The sequence below is a fragment of the Canis aureus genome, chromosome X (assembly GCF_053574225.1).
Source record: "Canis aureus isolate CA01 chromosome X, VMU_Caureus_v.1.0, whole genome shotgun sequence".
In the NCBI taxonomy this organism is placed as follows: Eukaryota; Metazoa; Chordata; class Mammalia; order Carnivora; family Canidae; genus Canis; species Canis aureus.
In genome coordinates, this window is record NC_135649.1 from 1,469,179 (window position 1) to 1,475,492 (window position 6,314).

Sequence of the window (6,314 nt, forward strand, 5' to 3'; positions counted from 1 at the left end):
CTGTCTTCTTTGTCTCTGGACCTTCCCTTGTCCCCACTCCCTCTTGTAAATTAGAACCTCGGTTAGATCCTCATGTGATGCTGAGTCGACTCTACAGGTTTCCGTTCATGACTGCATGCGGCTGGGGAACGAGACCCTAGGATCCCAGTTTCTTCTGGAAGGGCTGGCTGGCACAAAGTTGAGGCCCTTGCTCTTCGAGATCTTTCTGCTGGTCTACATAATGGCTATGGTTGGGCACCTGGGCATCGTCAGCCTTACTGTGCTGGACTCCCGACTCCACCCCTCCCCCCATGTACTTCTTCTTAGCCAACCTGTAGCTGCAGGACACTGCCTATATCTCCAACACGGTGCCCCAGCACTGGCACGCCTGCTGGCGGCAGTGTGGCCTGTGCCCCACGGAGCTTGCCTCACCCAGATGATCTTCACTCACGTCCTAGCACCTGGGAGTGCCTCCTGACCACAGCTGTGGCCGGTGATGGCTCTGCGGCCCTCTGCCAGCTGCTGCACTACTGAGACCTCATGGGCCAGGGGACCGGCACGGGGCTGGACCCCACTGCCTGCCTGCTCGCCTTGGCCAGTGCCCACCCACAGCACCCTGGCCGCTCTGCTCCAGCTCTGCGGGCCTCGCCTCCTCACCCACTTCTTCCAGGTCCTCCGCCCGCCAACCAAGCTCTCTCGCTCCCGCACGTGGGCCACCAAGCTTCCCCTGTTCTTCTTCAGTTTTGCGGTGGCCCTCGCACCCCAGGCCCTGGTTGTGCCCTGGAAGCATTTCCATCCTGGTGTTTGATTCTAACACCTTGTTTTCTATTTGTGGAGGCGAAACACGGTCATTGGCTGAGCTGTGCACTCCCAGAAACTTATAAGGTGACACCGGGAACATGCCCTCTGGGGTCTCACCACCCAGAGAGATGCCCTGGGTACATCTTGCTGGGTGCTTCCAGGCTTCTTTGGGAACTACAAAGGTATGCGCGTGCAGAGTTCCAGGGAGGACAGCAAAACCCGAATCACAGTGTGTTCACACTTCCCGGTGCTTAGACATGTTGCAGTTTTTCCCACTAGGATACACACTCAATATAAAATCATTCATGCCTTACGCCAAGGCGTGTTGTTAGAAAGTAAAAATGCCTCATCACCTCAGGGTCTGTGGTAACCACGAGGAACAGTTTCGTGTGTGTTCTTGCAGGTTTTTCCCCAGGATATAGTGACCTGCAACCGTGACTCTTTTTTTACATCAATAGGATCCTACTGATAAAGTAGGCAGATTAGAACTGAGCTGCAGGCAGGGGCCCTGACAGTAGGGGACATGTTACAAGCCTCAGGGCACAGCATCCTGATTGTGGCTTTGAATGTCTTGCCTTGGGGCTTCCAAGGGGGAAGAGTGGGTGGGGGAGGAGGAGGGGACAAGAGATGGAGGTGGTGGGTGGAGGAAGGGGAAGGGGAGGAGACTAAAGGGAAAAGAGAGGGGAGTGGGATGGGGGAGGAGAGGGGAGGAGGAAGGAGGAGAAGGGGAAAGGGGGAAGTGGAAGGAGGGAGAAGGGGAGGAGGAGGGGAGGAGGGGAAAGGGGGAGGAGGGAGAAGGGGGAGGGCTGCTAACAGACCAGGACCCACACGGCTGAGGCCACCTGCTCTCCTCTTCCACCTCAGCCCCAGGGTCACCTATGGCTTCATTATCACAGATGTACACTGGGTTTCACCCCCCACCCCAACTGGTAGGAGCCCCTTGGATGAGACACAACGTTGGTCGGAGACCCCGCTGCCAGCCTTAACCCGTGACCTCTGCAAACAAACAAGGAAAGACCCCCCAGCCCGGGTGCAATCACTGGCTCCGGGCATGCCGCCTCTCCCTCCTTGAGATTGTACTGTCCTTAGTAAGCTAGTTTGTGCTGTCACCTTCCTTCTGGCTGGCTTTCTGTGAGAGTGGGTCCTCGTGTCACTCATGGGGGATCCGAGAACCAAGAGCCCCGTGCACCCAAGGAGGACTCCACCACCCGCAACAATACTGTGCCTCAAATTGGCTGCTTCTGATTCTTTTCCCGCAGATACCAGGTTCCTGCGATTTGTACAACTTCCTGCTGGGCTCTGTCTTCTTATGTCTTTATTTCTAGGAGTTATTTGCATTTTAAAGGCATTAGATTTAGTGTACCATTTGGGTTACTGACGTTTTCCTGACTTGTCGCTTGTCGTTTTATCTTATTTATCATGTTTCTTCCATAACAGAGATCAGCACCTTTGTGTAATTAGACATTGGTGTTCTTTGTTGTTTATTCGATTTTTCCTTCTGGATTTTGCATCCTGCTTTGTTTACTATTTGACTCATGAATGCTTTGCTCACCTGAGTCCCAGTTGGATGCTTTTATGGTGTCTCTACCACAAATCACTTGACAGACACTTCCTTGTATCCAGACACTGGTTCATTTTTGTTCACACGTGGCTTCTGGGTTTTGTATCCTGCATACATTTCTTCATCAGGGCTTTCTCCTTTGACTTTAATGGTTTCATATTTCCTATTTAATTGTATGCTTTGATTTTTTTTCTCCCACTTCAGCATTGATCCTTTTAGAAATATATTTTTCTGTAAAAGGCAAGTTCAAGACCAGATTTCTTTCTCTTCTGACTTGAATAATCCCAATAAATTCACCATTGTTCTTTAGATACTCTTTCTCTTTAAAAAAGATCTATGTATTGCCTTGAGGGCGAGGGAGAAGGAGAGCATCATCAAGCAAACCCACCCCTGAATGCCAAACCCTATGTGGGCCTCAATCCCACATCCCCGAAACCATGACCTGAGCCAAAACCAACAGTCGGATGCGTACTCCACTGAGCCACTCAGGGGCTCCTTATGGACACTTTCAAGCTTGGTGTCTCTCTGGCTCCTGACTCGTAGTTTTACATCTTTTTCTCCAGTCACATCTCTGGCTTGGTTCCTTAGAATACTGCTTGTGTCCTGGCTGATAAACCCTCCCTTCCCATGAGAATATGGGTCCTGCTTTTGATTTTGGACATCAACTTTGTTTTGCGGCCCCCTATCTTGCCCTATCTCCTCATATCATTCACTTTACTGTATAGCAGAATAATGTTCCCTCATCCCTTAACTGGGTAATATGCTATCATCACAGAAATCTGGATAAATATGCCATGGAGGAATTTACAGTCCCTACAAATTAGGAGCTCAATAACCTGAAATCTCTATCACGACTAAAACTCGGACTGTGTATATTTTCCCATATCTATGTGTATGCCGTCTTTTGAAACAAAATACTTGTAACAGCATTATTAATAAAGGCTTTTTATTAAAAAAAAAAGAAGAAGAAAAGGAAAGACCCAAATGCTGTTCCCCAATGCAAGAGGCCTCTAATCTACCCACTGATGCCCCAACCTTTTTTCTCTCATCCCCTTCTTGTCCTCAGGTTTCTCCCTGCACCTTTGCCAAGGCAATCCAAGCTGAGCCAATCAAGTCTCTCTGTCTGTCGGTCTGTCTTCCTCCGTCTCTGTCTCTCTCTCTTCTCCCATACCAATCCCAATTTTCTCCACTGTATCCTTAAGGTCATTTCCTCAGGGAGGCCATCCCAGTGCGCTCAACGTGGACTGGACAGAGAAATAAATGTGCAAGAATAAAGTCAGATGTGCGCTTAGACTTTGATGAAGATGACATTTTAATTCAGTAGGGATATATGGATTATGTGATAAATGATGTTGAGACACGTGACTAACCTTGGGCAGGGGAAGAGACAAAGTTAGACCAATGGTATTTTTCACACCAAAATAAATTTCTAGTGTATTAACATTTTAAAGTACCAAAAGACGTTATGGATGACAAACTTTACACTTTTACAGTAGGTAAGGCTTTCTATTGAACACAAATTACAGATATCAAAATGGAAAAAATCTCCCACTGAAATACATCTCAAAATTTTAAAGACCCTCTGTGTAGAAAAGAAGTTAACAAGGATGCAGGGAAGCAATGAAGAAGGAAAGTGTTTTCAAATGATGACAAGATTTGGTATCTTTAATATGTAAAGAGCATTCATGGATCAATAAGTAAAATGTGCCTATTTGAATTTAAAAACACAGGTAAATGATATGAATGGACGGTTCTCAGAAGAAGAGACACCCCTGTCTCAACGTCATAGGACTGGTTGTCAAGCCACATTAAAGATCAAAAGAAAGTGAAACCGTATTGAGGTATGATCTTAGTGAGCATATGGGGAAAGATTTAAAAGACTGAAAATGTCCTATTTGGGGTAGGTGATGGGCTGAGCTGTATCTCCCTGCCTACACAAAGTCTGTGTTGAAATCCTAAACACTAATGGGCCTGCATCTGGATGGAGATAAGGACTTTAAGGAGATCATTAGGTTAAACAGAGTCTTATGGGTGGGCCCCTACTCTGACCGGACTGGTGTCCTTGTAAGAGGAGGAACAGGCACCAAAGAGCTCGCTTCCTCTCTCTCCACACCCTCAAGCAGGAGACCTCCCCACAAAGCAATGGTGCTGGCACCATGCTCTTTGACTTGGAGTCTCCAGAACTGAGAGAATATACATTTCTGTTGTTTAAGGCACTTATCGTGTGGTCTTTTGTCATGGCAGCCTGAGCTGACAAATACAGGGAGGGGGGAGGTCAGAAGATGGACACTTGCCTCCACAGTTGGTTGGAGTCGAATTGGCGCGACCATTTGGGAGGAGAATTTGGTAATACGTGTCAGATGCTTTCACAGGACCTTCCCCTGAGGCGCCTGGGTAGCTCATGCGGCAGAGCAGGCGAGTCTTGATCTCGAGGTAGTGAGTTTGAGCCCACATTGGGTGTGGAGTTTATTTAAGACAAGAAGAAGGAGAGGGAGAAAACAAAAGAAAAGGGCTTATTCCCTGACCTAACACATCCCCTTCTGAACATCTACAGTATGTAACACGTTACACAACAACAAATGTACCAGTTACTCATTTATTTCAGCATAGTTTATAATAGTGAAAATTAGAAACAACTTAGAGGTAGGCCAACCTACAGGAGACCGGTTAGCATAGTCATGCGACGTACCTTGTGCAGCAGGTGATGCAGCCACTGAGAATACCGTGGAAGCCATGAGCTTCTCCATCTCCACCCAATAGCCTGCTTCTGGGCCAATCTTGGAAACACTATCTGGAAACGGGTGGCCCTTCCTCTTGTCCCTCTCCTGCATCTGCCCTGTGCTGTCCCTACCCTCCTCCTTTGGAGTCTTACACACAAAAGTCTCCTGTTTCCTCCTTTTGTACCATAATGTGGCTTGATTGGTAGGGAGCCGATCCCTTAGCAAGAAAACAGGCCCATGTTGCCCTTGAAGTGAAGGAGGCCAAGTTCTCACATCATGGCAGGGGCTTAAACAATGAATCATGGCAGGGGGTTAAATAATGAACCAAACCATGGTTTCTCAGGCCAGTAATAGGTGAGACATTCCTCCTTCAGCCCGGGAATGATCCTAAAGTACTGTATGTAGAAAACCCAAAAGACTCTACCCCAAGATTGCAAGAACTCATACAGCAACTCAGCAATGTGGCAGGATAGAAAATCAATGTCCAGAAATCAGTGGCATTTCTATACACTAACAATGAGACTGAAGAAAGAGAAATTAATGAATTGATCCCATTTACAATTGCACCAAAAGCCATAAGATACCAAGGAATAAACCTTACCAAAGAGGTAAAAGATCTGTATTCTAATAACTACAGAACACTTCTGAAAGGAATGAAGGAAGACACAAAGAGATGGGAAAACATTCCATGCTCATGGATTGGAAGAATTAATATTGAAAATGTCTATGCTACCCAAAGCAACTTACACATTTGATGCAATCCCTATCAAAATACTATGCATTTTCTTCACAGAATTGCAACAAATAATCCTAAGATTTGTATGGAACCAGAGGAGACCGCAAATAGCCAGAGGAATGTTGAAAAAGAAAACCAAAGCTGGGGCATCACAATGCCTGACTTCAAGCTGTATGACAAAGCTGTGATCATCAAGACAGTGTGGTGCTGGCACGAAAACAGACACACATAGATCCATGGAACAGAGTAGAGAATGCAGAAATGGACCCTCAACTCTGTGGTCAACTCATCTTTGACAAAGCAGGAAAGAATATCCACCGGAAAAAAGACAGTCTCTTCAATAAATGGTGCTGGGAAAATTGGACACCCACACGCCGAAGAATGAAACCGGACCATTCTCTTACACCACACACAAAGATAAACTCAAAATGGATGAAAGATCTAAATCTGAGATAGGAATCCACCAAAATGCTAGAGGAGAACACAGGCAACAACCTCTTTGACCTCGGCCACAGCA

The 6,314-nt window shown here is 46.8% G+C and overlaps 1 pseudogene; it reads left to right on the forward strand.

Moving 5' to 3' along the window:
* Window positions 1-290: 290 nt before the first annotated feature.
* On the forward strand, window positions 291-787 carry LOC144308312 (olfactory receptor 3A1-like; annotated as a pseudogene).
* The last annotated feature ends 5,527 nt before the right edge of the window (window positions 788-6,314 follow it).